Raw genomic sequence first — 15,195 nt, forward strand, 5'->3', positions numbered from 1 at the left:
GAAAAGGCAACCCACTGCATGGGAGAATATATTTGCCAATGACACAACTAATAAAGGGTTCATTTCCAAAATATAAAAAAGAACTTATAAAATTCAATACCGAGAAGGCAAACAACCCAATTAAGAAAACGGGAAGAGAGATGACGTCAGAGTAATGGCGGGGTAGGAAGAGATACCAATAAATCTCCCCCAAAACTCAACAAGATCTTCAACCAGAAACAGAAAAACCTATACTTGGAGCCTCCAGATGCTTCGCAATACACCTGAAGGTATGGTCGAGTGAAAAATTGGCTAAATATATAACCAAACCCCGAAGGAATTAGGAAGTAAGAAATGCTCCGCCTTCCTCACTAACCTAAACAGGGCGGCTTTCTCTGATAACTGTGAATATAGAAACTGAGGCGGGCAAAGGGGGTGAATAGATCCAGGCCGCGGCACAAACGGCCGAACCAGGCTGTGGCACGGAGATCCAAGCCGAGGAAAAACTGATCCTGTGGCAACACGGGCAATACAAGCTAAAACTCGTGCCAAACCCAAACAAAGAAAGACAAGCGGGGCAGCCATTTTACCCGGTCTCCTGGTCGGTGCGCAGTTCGTGGGTGAGAGATTGCTTCCTAAGCCCCGGGAGTGGGTGCCCGTGTTACCCAACAGAGAGGCAGAGTCAGAGGCCTTTCTGTGGGCTGAAAGCAGAATCTCTGGGCAGCCCCAGCGCCCTGGGAAAGCCGCGCTTGGGAGGGAGCGAGAACTAATTCCAACGGTGGAAATTTTCCGTGCTGGTGGGGGTTTCACTCAGAGGGAAATGCGGCCGGCCTCATATCCTGGTCTGCGTGCGCAGATAGTGAGTGAGAGATTCCTCCGAGTGCCTCAGCAGTGTGCGCCCGTGTTATCGCACAGAAGGGCAGAGTCAGGGGCCTTTGTGTGGGCCAAAGTGGAATCTAGGGCCACCCCAGCGCCTTGCAAAAGCAGCGCACGGGGACGGAGCGAGAGCCAATTCCAACGCTGCAACTTTTCCATGTGGTTGGGGGTTTCACTCAGAGCATGAGACTGCTGGCCGGATATCTTGGTCTGCGCACGCAGATAGTGAGCGAGAGTTTCCGCCAAGCACCCCAGAAGTGGGCGCCCGCCTGTGTTACCGGACAGAGTGGCAGAGCCAGAGGTCTTTGAGTGGGCGGAAAGCCCGCCTGATTATGCTAGCAGCTCTGACTGACTGAGCCTTACCCAGAGCCCTGTGCTGAGTGGAAATAGAGTGGGGAGTTGCCAGCTCTTGAGCCTCTTACTATCCAGGCAGAGGCAGCAGCAACCCCATAGCTGGATTATCAGGCTACTAATTGAGGAAGGAAAGACTAGGAGACAGGCTCCAGGAACACGGACTCTCTCACTGTCGGAGCCTATAAATGCTAATGAGCCTCGACTGCCAACGAGACTAAAGCACAATACATGACATTGCCATAGAGACTTATCAACTGCAAACCTCTACCTGAGCATGCCAAAGGGGCAGAACCCGGGGTATAGAGTCACCGACCAGGAAGAGGGAGAGAAAAGAAAAAGCAAGAAGATAACCTCTCAAAATCAAGAATAATCTGCAGACTTTATAACCTATCCCATTTTCTTATATTTGTTTGTTTGTTTCTCTTATCTTCATTCTTGATACTTTTTTTCCTCCTCCAATTTGGCTGATTAACTCTCTGCCGGTCTTACTCTCTCCTCTCCTTGAACTACACTACCCATAAGTGTTACATCTCCCATTATCTTTTCTCTCCTCTTCCTTTCTCTCTATGAGGGTTGCACACCAAAACCCTTAACTCTCTCTCTCTCTCCTTTCTTTTTTCTTCTTTTAGTGGTTCCCTCTTTTTTTCTCTCTCTCTCTTTCTTTTCTCCCTCTATATTAGTTTCTTCCTTTCTCCTTTACATCTCCTCTCATTCAAACCTCAATAACAAACAAATTATCTTATCTGGGACTCAAACTTATGTTTATGGCATTTTGGGGGATTTTTACTTCACCTTATTAACTCACTAGCAGTGCTCCCATCCCTGGCTCTCCATTATATCTAGTTCTTGTTCCACTAAATACAATAGTAAGTTTTTAATTTGTCCCCCCATTTTTCTGTTTTCCTCTTATTCCTCTCATCATAACTCTTAGACAACCAACACCTAAAAGCAAATCATTTTACTCTTGACCCAAATTTTTTCCTTATTTGCTTTTTGTGGGTCCATACCCCCTTTTTTTTCTTTTCTTTTTTTTCTCTTTTTTTCTTTTTTTTTTGCCCCTTTATTACTTTTCCGCAATTCAGGCCCTCCATCACAGGCATTGTTTGTTATAATTCACAGTTCACCACAAGATTTTCTCAAGAAAGAGGGGAGAGGAGAGGAGAGGAAAAACGGAGGGGGGGGGAATAATTTCCTTTTTTTAAAATTTTTATTTTATTTTACTTTTCTTTATTTCATTATTAATTTTTTTTAAAAAACAACTCTTAGATTTTTTACTTTTTTCTTTTTTTTAACTTTTTATTCTTTATTAAATCTCATTAATACTATCAACAAAACCACCCTCAGATGCCATTAAGGAAGAGAAAATCGAATATCATGAATACAAAAGAAAGAGAGGTAACACAGCTAGATGAGGAAAAATCTATGGAGAAAAAATTTAATATATTGGAAACCTTGAAGCTAAATGACAGAGAATTCAAGATAGAAATCCTAAAAATTCTCCAAGATATACAAGAAAACACAGAAAGGCAATTTAGGGAGCTCAGAAAACAACTCAATGAACACAAAGAATATATGTCCAAGGAAATTAAAACTATAAAAACAAATCAAACAGAGATGAAAAACAAAATTCACGAGCTGAAAAATGAAGTAACAAGCTTAGCTAATAGAACAGGTCAGATAGAAGAAAGGATTAGTGAAATAGAAGACAAGCAACTTGAGGCACAACAGAGAGAAGAAGAAAGAGACTCAAAAATTAAAAAAAATGAGATAGCCCTACAAGAATTATCTGACTCCATCAAAAAGAATAACATAAGAATAAAGGGAATATCAGAGGGAGAAGAGAGAGAAAATGGAATGGAAAACATACTCAAACAAATAATAGATGAGAACTTCCCAAGCCTGTGGAAAGAACTAAAGCCTCAAGTTCAAGAAGCAAACAAAACTCCGAGTTTTCTTAACTCCAACAAACCTACTCCAAGGCATATCATAATGAAATTGACACAAACCAACAGCAAAGAAAAAATTCTCAAGGCAGCCAGGGAAAAGAAGAATACAACATATAAAGGAAGGCCCATTAGATAATCATCAGATTTCTCAGCAGAAACTCTACAAGCTAGAAGAGAGTGGACCCCAATATTTAAAGTCCTGAAAGAGAGGAACTTTCAGCCACGAATACTATACCCATCAAAGCTATCATTCAAATACGAAGGAGAAATAAAAACATTCACAGATACAGAAAAGATGAGGGAATTTATCATCAGAAAACCCCCACTCCAGGAATTACTAAAGGGGGTTTTCCAATCAGATACAAAGAACAAAAAAAAAAAAAAACAGAGCCACAAGTAAAAGCTCCAAGAAGAACACAATAAAAACTAAAATTTAAACTGTGACAACAACAAAAAGAAAGAGGGGGAGAAGATGGAGATTAACAGTAGCAAAGGACGATGGAGTGCAAAAGTACTCACAAAATAGTTCGCTACAATGAACAGGGTAGGGACCCTTTTCATTATTTAAAGGTAACCACCATTGAAAAAACCACCACAGAAGCACATGAGATAAAAAAGATAGCAACAGAGGAAAGATGTATGGAATACAACCAAATAAAAAACAAAAGATAGAAAAACGAAAGAGAAGGATCAAACAAGACACAAAACTAACAGAAAGCAAGATATAAAATGGCAATAGAGAACTCACAAGTATCAATAATTACACTAAATGTAAACGGATTAAACTCACCAATAAAAAAGGCACAGAGTAGCAGAATGGGATTAAAAAAGAAAATCCAAACTGTATGCTGCCTACAGGAACTCATCTAAGTAACAGGATAAAAACAAATTCAAAGTGAAAGGCTGGAAAACAATACTCCAAGCAAATAACATCCAAAAAAAAAGCAGGTGTAGCAATACTCATATCAGATAATGCTGACTACAAGACAGGAAAAGTACTCAGAGACAAAAATGGCCATTTCATAATGGCTAAGGGACACTGAATCAAGAAGACATAACAATTCTTAATATATATGCACCAAACCAAGGAGCACCAAAATATATAAGAAAGCTACTTATTGATCTTAAAACAAAAACTGACAAAAATACAATCATACTTGGAGACCTCAATACACCGCTGACAGCTCTAGATCTGTCATCCAAACAGATAATCAACAAAGACATAGTGGCCTTAAACAAAACACTAGAGCACCTGGATATGATAGACATCTACAGGACATTTCATCCCAAAGTGACTGAGTATACATTTTTCTCCAGTGTACATGGATCATTCTCAAGAATTGACCATATATTGGGCCACAAAAACAACATCAGCAAATTCAGAAAAATCAAAGTTGTACCAAGCATATTTTCTGATCATAAAGCCTTGAAACTAGAATTCAACTGCGAAAAAGAGGAAAAAAATCCCACAAAAATGTGGAAACTAAACAACATACTTTTAAAAAATGAATGGGTCAAAGAAGAAATAAGTGCAGAGATCAAAAGATATATACAGACTAATGAAAATGACAATACGACATATCAGAATCTCTGGGATGCAGCAAAAGCAGTGATAAGAGGGAAGTTCAAATCACTTCAGGCATATATGAACAAACAAGAGAGAGCCCAAGTGAACCACTTAACTTCACACCTTAAGGAACTAGAGAAAGAAGAACAAAGACAACCCAAAACCAGCCGAAGGAAGGAGATAATAAAAATCAGAGCAGAAATAAATGAATTAGAGAACAGAAAAACTATAGAAAAAATTAATAGAACAAGGAGCTGGTTCTCTGAAAAGATCAACAAAATTGACAAACCATTGGCAAGACTTACCAAGGAAAAAAGAGAAAGAACTCATAAACAAAATCCAAAATGAAAGAGGAGAAAATCACCACAGACACCGTAGATATACAAAGAATTATTGTAGAATACTATGAAAAACTTTATGCCACTAAATTCAACAACCTAGAAGAAATGGATAAATTCCTAGAACAATACAACCTTCCTAGACTGAGTCAAGAAGAAGCAGAAAGCCTAAACAGACCTATCAGTAGAGAAGAAATAGAAAAAAACCATTAAAAACCTCCCCAAAAAATAAAGTCCAGGCCCTGACGGCTATACCAGCGAATTTTATCAAACATTCAAAGAAGACTTGGTTCCTATTCTACTCAAAGTCTTCCAAAAAATTGAAGAAGAAGCAATACTTCCAAACACATTTTATGAGGCCAACATAACCCTCATACCAAAACCAGGCAAGGATGGCACAAAAAAAAGAAAACTACAGACCAATATCTCTAATGAATACAGATGCTAAAATACTAACAAAATACTAGCAAATCGAATACAACAACATATTAAAAAAATAATACATCATGATCAAGTGGGATTCATCCCAGAATCTCAAGGATGGTTCAACATACGTAAAACAGTTAATGTAATACACCATATCAACAAAACAAAGAACAAAACCACATGATCTTATCAATAGATGCAGAAAAGGCTTTTGATAAAATACAACACAATTTTATGTTTAAGACTCTATATTAAAAAAAAAAAAAAAAAGACTCTCAACAAAATGGGTATAGAAGGAAAATATCTCAACATGATAAAGGCCATATATGATAAACCATCAGCTAACATCATATTAAATGGCACTAAACTGAAGGCTTTCCCCCTTAAGTCAGGAACAAGACAGGGTTGTTCACTCTCTCCACTGTTATTTAATGTGGTACTAGAGGTTCTAGCCAGAGCAATCAGACAAGACAAAGAAATAAAAGGCATCCATATCAGAAAAGAAGAAGTAAAGGTATCACTTTTTGCAGATGATATGATCCTATACATCGAAAACCCCAAAGAATCCACAAAAAGACTACTAGAAAACAATAAGCAATACAGTAAGGTCGCAGGATACAAATTAACATACAGAAGTCAATAGCCTTTCTATATGCCAACAATGAAACAATTGAGAACGAACTCAAAAGAATAATCCCCTTCACAATTGCAACAAAAAAAATAAAATACTTAGGATAAACATAACAAAGAATGTAAAGGACTTATATAATGAAAACTATAAACCATTATTAAGGGAAATCAAAAAAGATATAATGAGATGGAAGAATATACCTTGTTCTTGGCTAGGAAGACTAAATATAATCAAGATGGCTATATTACCCAAAGCAATCTACAAATTTAATGCAATTCCCATCAAACTTCCAATGACGTTTTTTAAAGAAATAGAGCAAAAAATCATCAGATTTATATGGAACTATAAAAAACCCCGAATAACCAAAGCAATCCTAAAAAAAAAGAATGAAGCTGGGGGCATTACAATACCTGACTTCAAACTATATTATAGGGCCACGACAATCAAAACAGCATGGTATTGGCAGAAAAATAGACACTCAGATCAATGGAACAGAATAGAAAGTCCAGAAATAAAACCACATATATATAGTCAAATAATTTTTGATAAAGGGGCCAACAACACACAATGGAGAAAAGAAAGCCTCTTCAATAAATGGTGCTAGGGAAAACTGGAAAGCCACATGCAAAAGAATGAAAACTGGACTACAGTCTCTCTCCCTGTACAAAAATTAACTCAAAATGGATCAAAGATCTAAACATAAGACCTGAAACAATTAAGTACATAGAAGGAGACATAGGTACTCAACTCATGGACCTGGGTTTTAAAAAGCATTTTATGAATTTGACTCCACAGGCAAGAGAAGTGAAGGCAAAAATTAATGAATGGGACTACATCAGACTAAGAAGTTTTTGCTCAGCAAGAGAAACTGATAACAAAATAAACGGACAGCCAACTAAATGGGAAATGATTTTTTCAAACAACAGCTCAGATAAGGGCCTAATATCCAAAATATACAAAGAACTCATAAAACTCAACAACAAACAAACAAACAATCCAATAAAAAAATGGGAAGAGTATATGAACAGACACTTCTCCCAGGAAGAAATACAAATGGCCAACAGATATATGAAAAGATGCTCATCTTCTTTAGCTATTAGAGAAATGCAAATCAAAACGGCAATGAGATACCACCTCACATCTGTTCGATTAGCTATTATTAGCAAGACAGGTGATAGCAAATGTTGGAGAGGCTGTGGAGAAAAAGGAACCCTCATCCACTGTTGGTGGGAATGTAAAGTAGTACAACCATTATGGAAGAAAGTATGGTGGTTCCTCAAAAAACTGAAAATAGAACTACCTTATGACCCAGCAATCCCTCTACTGGGTATATACCCCAAAAACTCAGAAACATTGATACGTAAAGTCACATGCAGCCCCATGTTTATTGCAGCATTGTTCACAGTGGCCAGGACATGGAAACAACCAAAAAGCCCGTCAATAGATGACTGGATAAAGAAGATGTGGCACATATACACTATGGAATACTACTCAGCCATAAGAAATGATGACATCGGAACATTTACAGCAAAATGGTGGGATCTTGATAACATGATACGAAGCGAAATAAGTAAATCAGAAAAAACCAGGAACTGCATTATTCCATACGTAGTTGGGACATAAAAGTGAAACTAAGAGACATTGATAAGAGTGTGGTGGTTACGGGGGGGAGGGGGAATGGGAGAGGGAAAGGGTGAGGGGGAGGGGCACAAAGAAAACAAGATAGAAGGTGACAGAGGACAATCTGACTTTGGGTAATGGGTATGCAACATAATTGAACGACAAGATAACCTGGACTTGTTATCTTGAATATATGTATCCTGATTTATTGATGTCACCCCATTAAAAAAATAAAATTATTAAAAAAAAAAAAAAAAAAAAGAAAACGGGAAAGGGCCTGAATAGACATGTCTCGAAAGGGGACATAACAGATAACCAACAGACATATGAAAAGATGCTCAACCTCACTAATCATCAGAGAAATGCAAATTAAACCAGTGGTCCCCAACCCCCGGGCCATGGACCGATACCAGTCCGTGGGCCATTTGGTACCAGTCCACAGAGAAAGAATAAATAACTTACATTATTTCTGTTTTATTTATATTTAAGTCTGAACAATGTTTTATTTTTAAAAAATGACCAGATTCCCTCTGTTATATCCATCTAAGACTCACTCTTGATGCTTGTCTTGGTCACGTGATACATTTATCTGTTCCACTCTAAAGGCTGGTCTGTGAAAATATTTTCTGACATTCAACTGGTCCATGGCCCAAAAAAGGTTGGGACCACTGAATTAAACCACAATGAGACATTATCTCACACCTGTCAGAATGGCTATCATCAATAAATCAACAAACAACAAGTGTTGGCAGGATGTGGAGAAAAGGGAACCTTTGTGCACTGTTGGAGGAAATGCAGACTGGTGCAGCCACTGTGGAAAATGTTATGAATTTTCCTCAAAAAATCAATGTACCCAGCAATCTCATTTTGGGAATATATCTGAAGAAATCCAAAATACTAATTCAAAAGACTATATGTACCCCTTTGTTCATTGCAGTGTTATTTACAACAGCCAAGATCCGGAAACAGCGCAAGTGCCCATCGGTAGACGAGTAGATAAAAAAGCTATGGTACCTATACACAATGGAGTACTACGTGGCTGTAAAAAAGAAAGAAACCTTACCTTTTGCGACAGCATGGATGGACCTGGAGATTATTATGCTAAGTGAAATGAGCCAGGCAGAGAAAGACAAATTCCATATGCTCTCATTTATATGTAGAATCTAATCAATAAAATAATTCAACAAAGAAAACGGAAACAGAAGCATAGACACATAGAACAGAGTGACAGTTGTCAGTGGTGGAGGGGATGGTGGGGGACTAGGTGAAAAAAGGTAAAGAGATTCAGCCCCCCAAAATATGACACATAGATACAAACAACATTACAGTGATAGCCAGAGACAAAGTGGGGTGGAGGAAAGTGGAAGTGGACAAAAGGGGACGAAGGGGGACAAATGGGGATGAGAAGAGATTTATTTTGGGCGATGGGCACACCACGTGGTGTGCAGACGATGTTTAATGAGTTGTACAGTTGAAACCTGTATGGTTTTATTAACCAATGTCACCCTAATGAATTTTATAAAAATAAATAAAAACATAAGAAGTAAAAAAAAAAAAACACCACATAGATAATAGATCATTACATGAGTTTTTTGATATACAAGTTAGAATTGAATAGTACTGCTAGTCAAATTCTTCCCATTACCATATACTCATTTATAAAAAGTTTTGTTAGCATTCACATTGATAAAAACAGAAAATTGGATTAAAATTGATGCTAGACTCTCCCATTCTAGTGATCTGTACAGATTCTAGCAATCATGTACAGATTAGTAAATTAACTGGAAAATAACCCAATCTGTTTCATTCAGAGTTTTTATAGGTAATAATTATATAATAAAATTTCCAATACATTTATATTCTTCTGATAAATTGTGCACTAACAATGATTATAACAAAAACTTATCTAGAAGATATTTTTAAAATGCTTTGAATATTTTTTTTTTTTTTTCTGAAGCTGGAAACGGGGAGAGACAGTCAGACAGACTCCCGCATGCGCCCGACCGGGATCCACCCGGCACGCCCACCAGGGGCGACACTTTGCCCACCAGGGGGCGATGCTCTGCCCCTCCGGGGGGTCGCTCTGCCGCGACCAGAGCCACTCTAGCGCCTGGGGCAGAGGCCAAGGAGCCATCCCCAGCGCCCGGGCCATCTTTGCTCCAATGGAGCCTTGGCTACGAGAGGGGAAGAGAGAAACAGAGAGGAAGGAGGGGGGGGTGGAGAAGCAAATGGGCGCTTCTCCTATGTGCCCTGGCCGGGAATCGAACCTGGGTCCCCCGCACGCCAGGCCGATGCTCTACCGCTGAGCCAACCGGCCAGGGCGCTTTGAATATTTTTGTCAGAAAATTTTAGAAATTAGAAAATTTAAAATTTATATTCATATATTTATGATAGAAATATTTGATACAGTGATCAATAAAATAATTTCAAACTAAAAATGATGAAATCCTCCAGGGGAAGGCATTGGAATTATGAGTTCATGAAAAAGAAAAAAAACAATTTAGAGTCTCAACTCAAAATGCAAAGCTTGTTCATGAATTTTTAAAATAGGTGATGGTGGGTATCAAACACCTACGGCATTTAGGTTCTCCTGGATGCATTCATGAAGTTATACGAGTTTCATTTTTAAATGTCCATGTTTACAATACACTTGAATTTTCATTCTTTGTCATTATTTAAACTCATGATGGAAAATGTTAGATTTTAATGTAAAAGTGTGTGAAGGTTATGCATTTTTATAAAATTCTTTTTGGGGGTATATGAGCCAGTTTTTTTTTAAAGGTTCAAAATGACCTTTGCCTGACCTGTGGTGGCACAGTGGATAAAGCGTCGACCTCGAAATGCTGAGGTCGCCGGTTCGAAACCCTGGGCTTGCCTGGTCAAGGCACATATGGGAGTTGATGCTTCCAGCTCCTCCCCCCTTCTCTCTCTCTGTCTCTCTCTCCTCTCTCTCCCTCTCTGTCTCTCTCTCCTCTCTAAAAATGAATAAATAAAATAAAAAATGACCTTTATATATGACACAATAGTTCTTTTCCCTGTTGTGTACAGTTGATTTTTTAAAAAGTACATTGAGAGTACTGAAGATAAGTCTCTATTACTTATTGAATATGTTCAATAGGCAGGAACCTGTGCTAACTAGGTACTTTATTATTTTGGCTAAATTATTTTTTTCAAAATCTTATTTTTTAATTACAGTTGACATTCAGTATCATTGTATATTATGTGCAGCTCACAATTTTTGTCTCAGGTATACAGCTTAGTGGTCAGCCAATTCCATAATTTACAAAGTGGCTCCCCTGATACTTCCAGGACCCACCTGGCACCATACCTAGTTACTACAATATTAGTGACTACATTCCCTATGCTGCACTTCACCTCTCTGTGCTAGCCAATCACTTAATATAACTGCTCTGCAAGGGAAGTTAGATCAATCTTCAATTTGCAATCAAGGAAACCAAAGCTCAGGGAATGTCAACTTGAAGAGAACACAGGTAGCAGAGCTGGGGTCTGAACCCAGGTCCACCTGTCACCATGACTCCATGCTCTTTCTATCACCCCTGTTGACTCTGCCCTTTCTAGGAGGCTTGGTCTGGTCTAATGACTCAATAACAAGAGTAAGTCCATCTATGTTCTAAGCAGAATTCCCCACCCCCAGAAGGCCCTCTTTGACCACCTCTCTTCCCACAGAAGAGGAAACCCCGCCCTCCTCATGCAGTCTCCATCCTTACAAAGGACAAAGTGGCCCTGGCCATCCTGGGCTGTCATTCACTGATGTGCCTTTCTCTCCTCTTATATGGTAAACCTCTTGGGGGAAAATGGTGCTTTATTCATTTCTGTCTGTCTTTATGGCACCATGTGAGGTGCCTGGCATTTAATAGGTCCCGCATAGGCTCTTAGCCATCACATCTGACCCCCATGTGTCCTGACCGAACTCTGGGTCTCAACCCTGGATGCCCATTAGAATTAAATGCACTCCAGCTAACTAAGTGAGAGTCTCTGGAGAGGAGCCCAGGCGTCAGCCTGTTTTATACCTCCCCAGGTGGCTCCAGTATGCAGCCGAGGCTGAGAAGCACTGACTGGTGTTGGCAGGAAGGAAAGGGTAGCACTGTGGTCTTCACCTGCCTTCTGATTTCTACCCCTACACTCTGCACTTGAAAACACCTGCCGGAGTGTCTTTCAGTTCTGACCTTGCCTCCCAGAACTGCCCCCAGCACACTGTGGGGGAAGCCTGCTGCCTCAATTCTGCTATCCTTGCCTTTCTCAGGGGCAGCCACATCTGTAAAGTGGCCGTCCGCACTTCCAAGCAGTGCATTCAGTGTCTATACTCTCTTGACAGCAGAGAGACTAGTCTTCTTATTAGGGGACATGGTGGTTGATCAAAGGCATATCTCTATGGGCCCAAGGGTTGGATATCACCTTGATCTTGAGCAGCTTGAGGTGACCAGGATATTTACAGGAGCTGGGCAAGTGCTACAACCAACTGGGAATATATGAGTGTGTGTGTGTGTGTGTGTGTGTGTGTATGTGTCTGCGTGTGTGTCTGTGCATGTGCATGCACATGTGTGCGGAGTTGAAGGGGAGAGAATGAATGGGGTTGCCTTGTGGGCTTGAGGACCAGATATCTGGAAGGAGCTTCCCTTCAAAGCCACCTGAGAAGAGCTCTCTGCGCCTCTGAAGCTGTTCTACTTCACGGATCACCTCGTAACGACCTGCTAGCAATGACCGTACAAGGCAGAAAGAAAGCCCTTGGCTCTCAGAGGCTGGGAGGAATTTCTAAGGCTCATGGGGATTAAAAACCTCCCTGTCGCTGTGGGAGGGGGAAGGATGCCTTCCGTCAGTTTTTTTTTTTTTTTGCAATTTTCTGAAGCTGGAAACAGGGAGAGACAGTCAGACAGACTCCCGCATGCGCCCGACCGGGATCCACCCGGCACGCCCACCAGGGGCGGTGCTCTGTCCACCAGGGGGCGATGCTCTGCCCATCCTGGGCGTCGCCATGTTGCGACCCTCCTGGGTGTCGCCATATTGCGACCAGAGCCACTCTAGCGCCTGGGGCAGAGGCCACAGAGCCATCTCCAGCGCCCGGGCCATCTTTGCTCCAATGGAGCCTTGGCTGCGGGAGGGGAAGAGAGAGACAGAGAGGAAGGCGCAGCGGAGGGGTGGAGAAGCAAATGGGCGCTTCTCCTATGTGCCCTGGCCGGGAATTGAACCCTGGTCCTCTGCACGCTAGGCCGACGCTCTACCGCTGAGCCAACCGGCCAGGGCTCCGTCAGTTTTTATTGAAGTGTTTCTTTTTGAGCATCAACCTTACTGACTTTGATTTGAAAGAAAATTACTTCCAAAGCCCCGACTTGAAATTCCCTGAGTGCCTGTCTATTGTCTACCCACCCACAGAAAGGAGAAATTGTGACACTTGTCAGTTTGGAAGAGAGCAGCATGCTTTATAGTCTGCTGAGGAGTCTTTGAAAAGAGTACCCATGCTTTTCAATCCCTTTCTTCCTTAGGCATTTGTCCATTTGATGCTGAGCTGTCATATACATGTGTGTGTGTGTGTATATATATATGTGTGTGTGTGTGTGTGTGTGTGTGTGTGTGTGTATGTGATGCACTGAGCCAAAGAAACACGATTTTCTTGGCCAGTCGGGGCCCACAACTCCGGTATTATCCCATTAAGGTTTTAAAAAGAATCGCTTAGATTTTTCACATAACCCATAAGGTATCATATCTTATTTTTGTACTGAATCTAAATTTTTGAAGGAAGAGAGAATGCTCCCCAGACTCTGCCTGGTTGCTATTATAAGTGGATAACGGCTCTAAAAGATGTATGCGTCCGTCCAATTAGAATCTCCGCACATGGTGTGCGGGGCGGGCAGGAAAGAGAGGTTTGGTAGCCTGGTCCTGATCATCCTGGGAACCTGCCGCTAGCCGTGGTGAGGGCGCTGGCCATTAGCATCTTACTTTCAGACAACCCACCAATCTTCTCTCTGGAATTCATTGTTATACAGACTTCTCCCCTGCAGAGTCACAGTTAGCTTTATTGTTGAGCACCTGTTGTAGGACATCTGCATCAAGTGCATTTACCTACTTTGTTTCTTTTATAAACATTTCAAATATTTAAAAGTTATTAAGATCCCTGAAGATATGTCCTCTGTTGCTTCTTGTCTTTTTACGCACACATTGTTATACTAGATTATTTGTGTGTGTGAGGCAGAGAGAAGGATTAGAATTACTGTTTTGGTGTCCTGAGGATGTTTCGAGAAGTTTCTGACAGTGGCAATGCAATTTGTCAGTATTTTCTTGTTCTGGTGGAAATCTCCACATGCTATACACCTCTTTAGGAATCTCCCCTGTAATTGGGGCCTAAGGAAATCAGAGCTGTTGTCTTCACTGTCACTATCTCAAGGTTAAATAGAAGAGGCACCACTTCAATAAGGTCATGATAATGCAGTTGCCCTCTGTTCTAAATGTTGAGGAGGGGAAGTATCGGCAAGAGCCCGAGTGTTTAAAGCTCTTTGCTTTAACTGGACCTGTCATTCATTCCCCAACTGCCCTCACACACATCTGAGTTACTGGCGATGACCACGCCAAATCCAGAGATCTGCTGGCAGGAAGGACACTAAGGGGACCTTTCCCATTGCCTGTCCTGTTGGTTTCTCGGCACATTCTGGTTTCTAGGTGCCTGCATAATAGTTTTTTTAAAATATATATATATATATTTAAAAAAATATATATATATAGTTATCACCAATTATAAGACTAGACAGAACAGAAATCATGCTATCCCCCAAATTTTCTCTGAAATTGGGGGACAGAACTCCTTTTATTATTTTCCTGGTTTTAAAGGTCAATTAGTTGCCGTTTGTTATTAACTAGGTTTGCCTGATAATCACACTAGGGAGTCAGCTGGGATTTAGCCCCAGTTATATTTGCATTGGTTCTACCTCAAAAAGCCTTCCTGAATAAGCACATGAAAAACTTCATCTCCATCTGAAAATACTGGAAAGCAGAATAAATTCAGCTTAATGTTATAATGTTATTTATGTAAATCACTTCTTATAGGGCATTATCTTAGTAGGAAAGGTCAATATTTACCATCCAGTAAAAATAAATATAATGCTCAGCTGATATCAAAATAGTGTTTCTTACACACACACACACACACACACACACACACACACTCAGGCAGACCCATACCCTCTGCTAAAGTTACGAATATCTTTTGAGGTCAGTGAAATACAGTCATTGTGAGCTTAAGCTATTGAATGAGAGAGATCTGGATTCAGTCCTGCCTCTGGCTATGTGACAGCACACAGATTACTTAACCTCCTTGCAGTTTTCCTTTTCTGTTAAGTAATACCTACTACACGAGGGTTAATAGGAGGATTAGATGCAATAACATCCAATAAACTGGTGTATCCCAAACTCTAAAGTGCACTCAGATCATCAAGACAATATAGTTAA

General features: G+C 40.3%; 1 protein-coding gene across 5 annotated transcripts in view; it reads right to left on the reverse strand.

Moving 5' to 3' along the window:
- Nucleotides 1-15,195, reverse strand: part of CPNE4 (copine 4) — a 531,556-nt gene that overhangs the window by 22,045 nt on the left and 494,316 nt on the right. The window lies entirely within an intron of this gene.

The sequence above is a fragment of the Saccopteryx bilineata genome, chromosome 10 (genome assembly GCF_036850765.1).
Source record: "Saccopteryx bilineata isolate mSacBil1 chromosome 10, mSacBil1_pri_phased_curated, whole genome shotgun sequence".
Lineage (NCBI taxonomy): Eukaryota > Metazoa > Chordata > Mammalia > Chiroptera > Emballonuridae > Saccopteryx > Saccopteryx bilineata.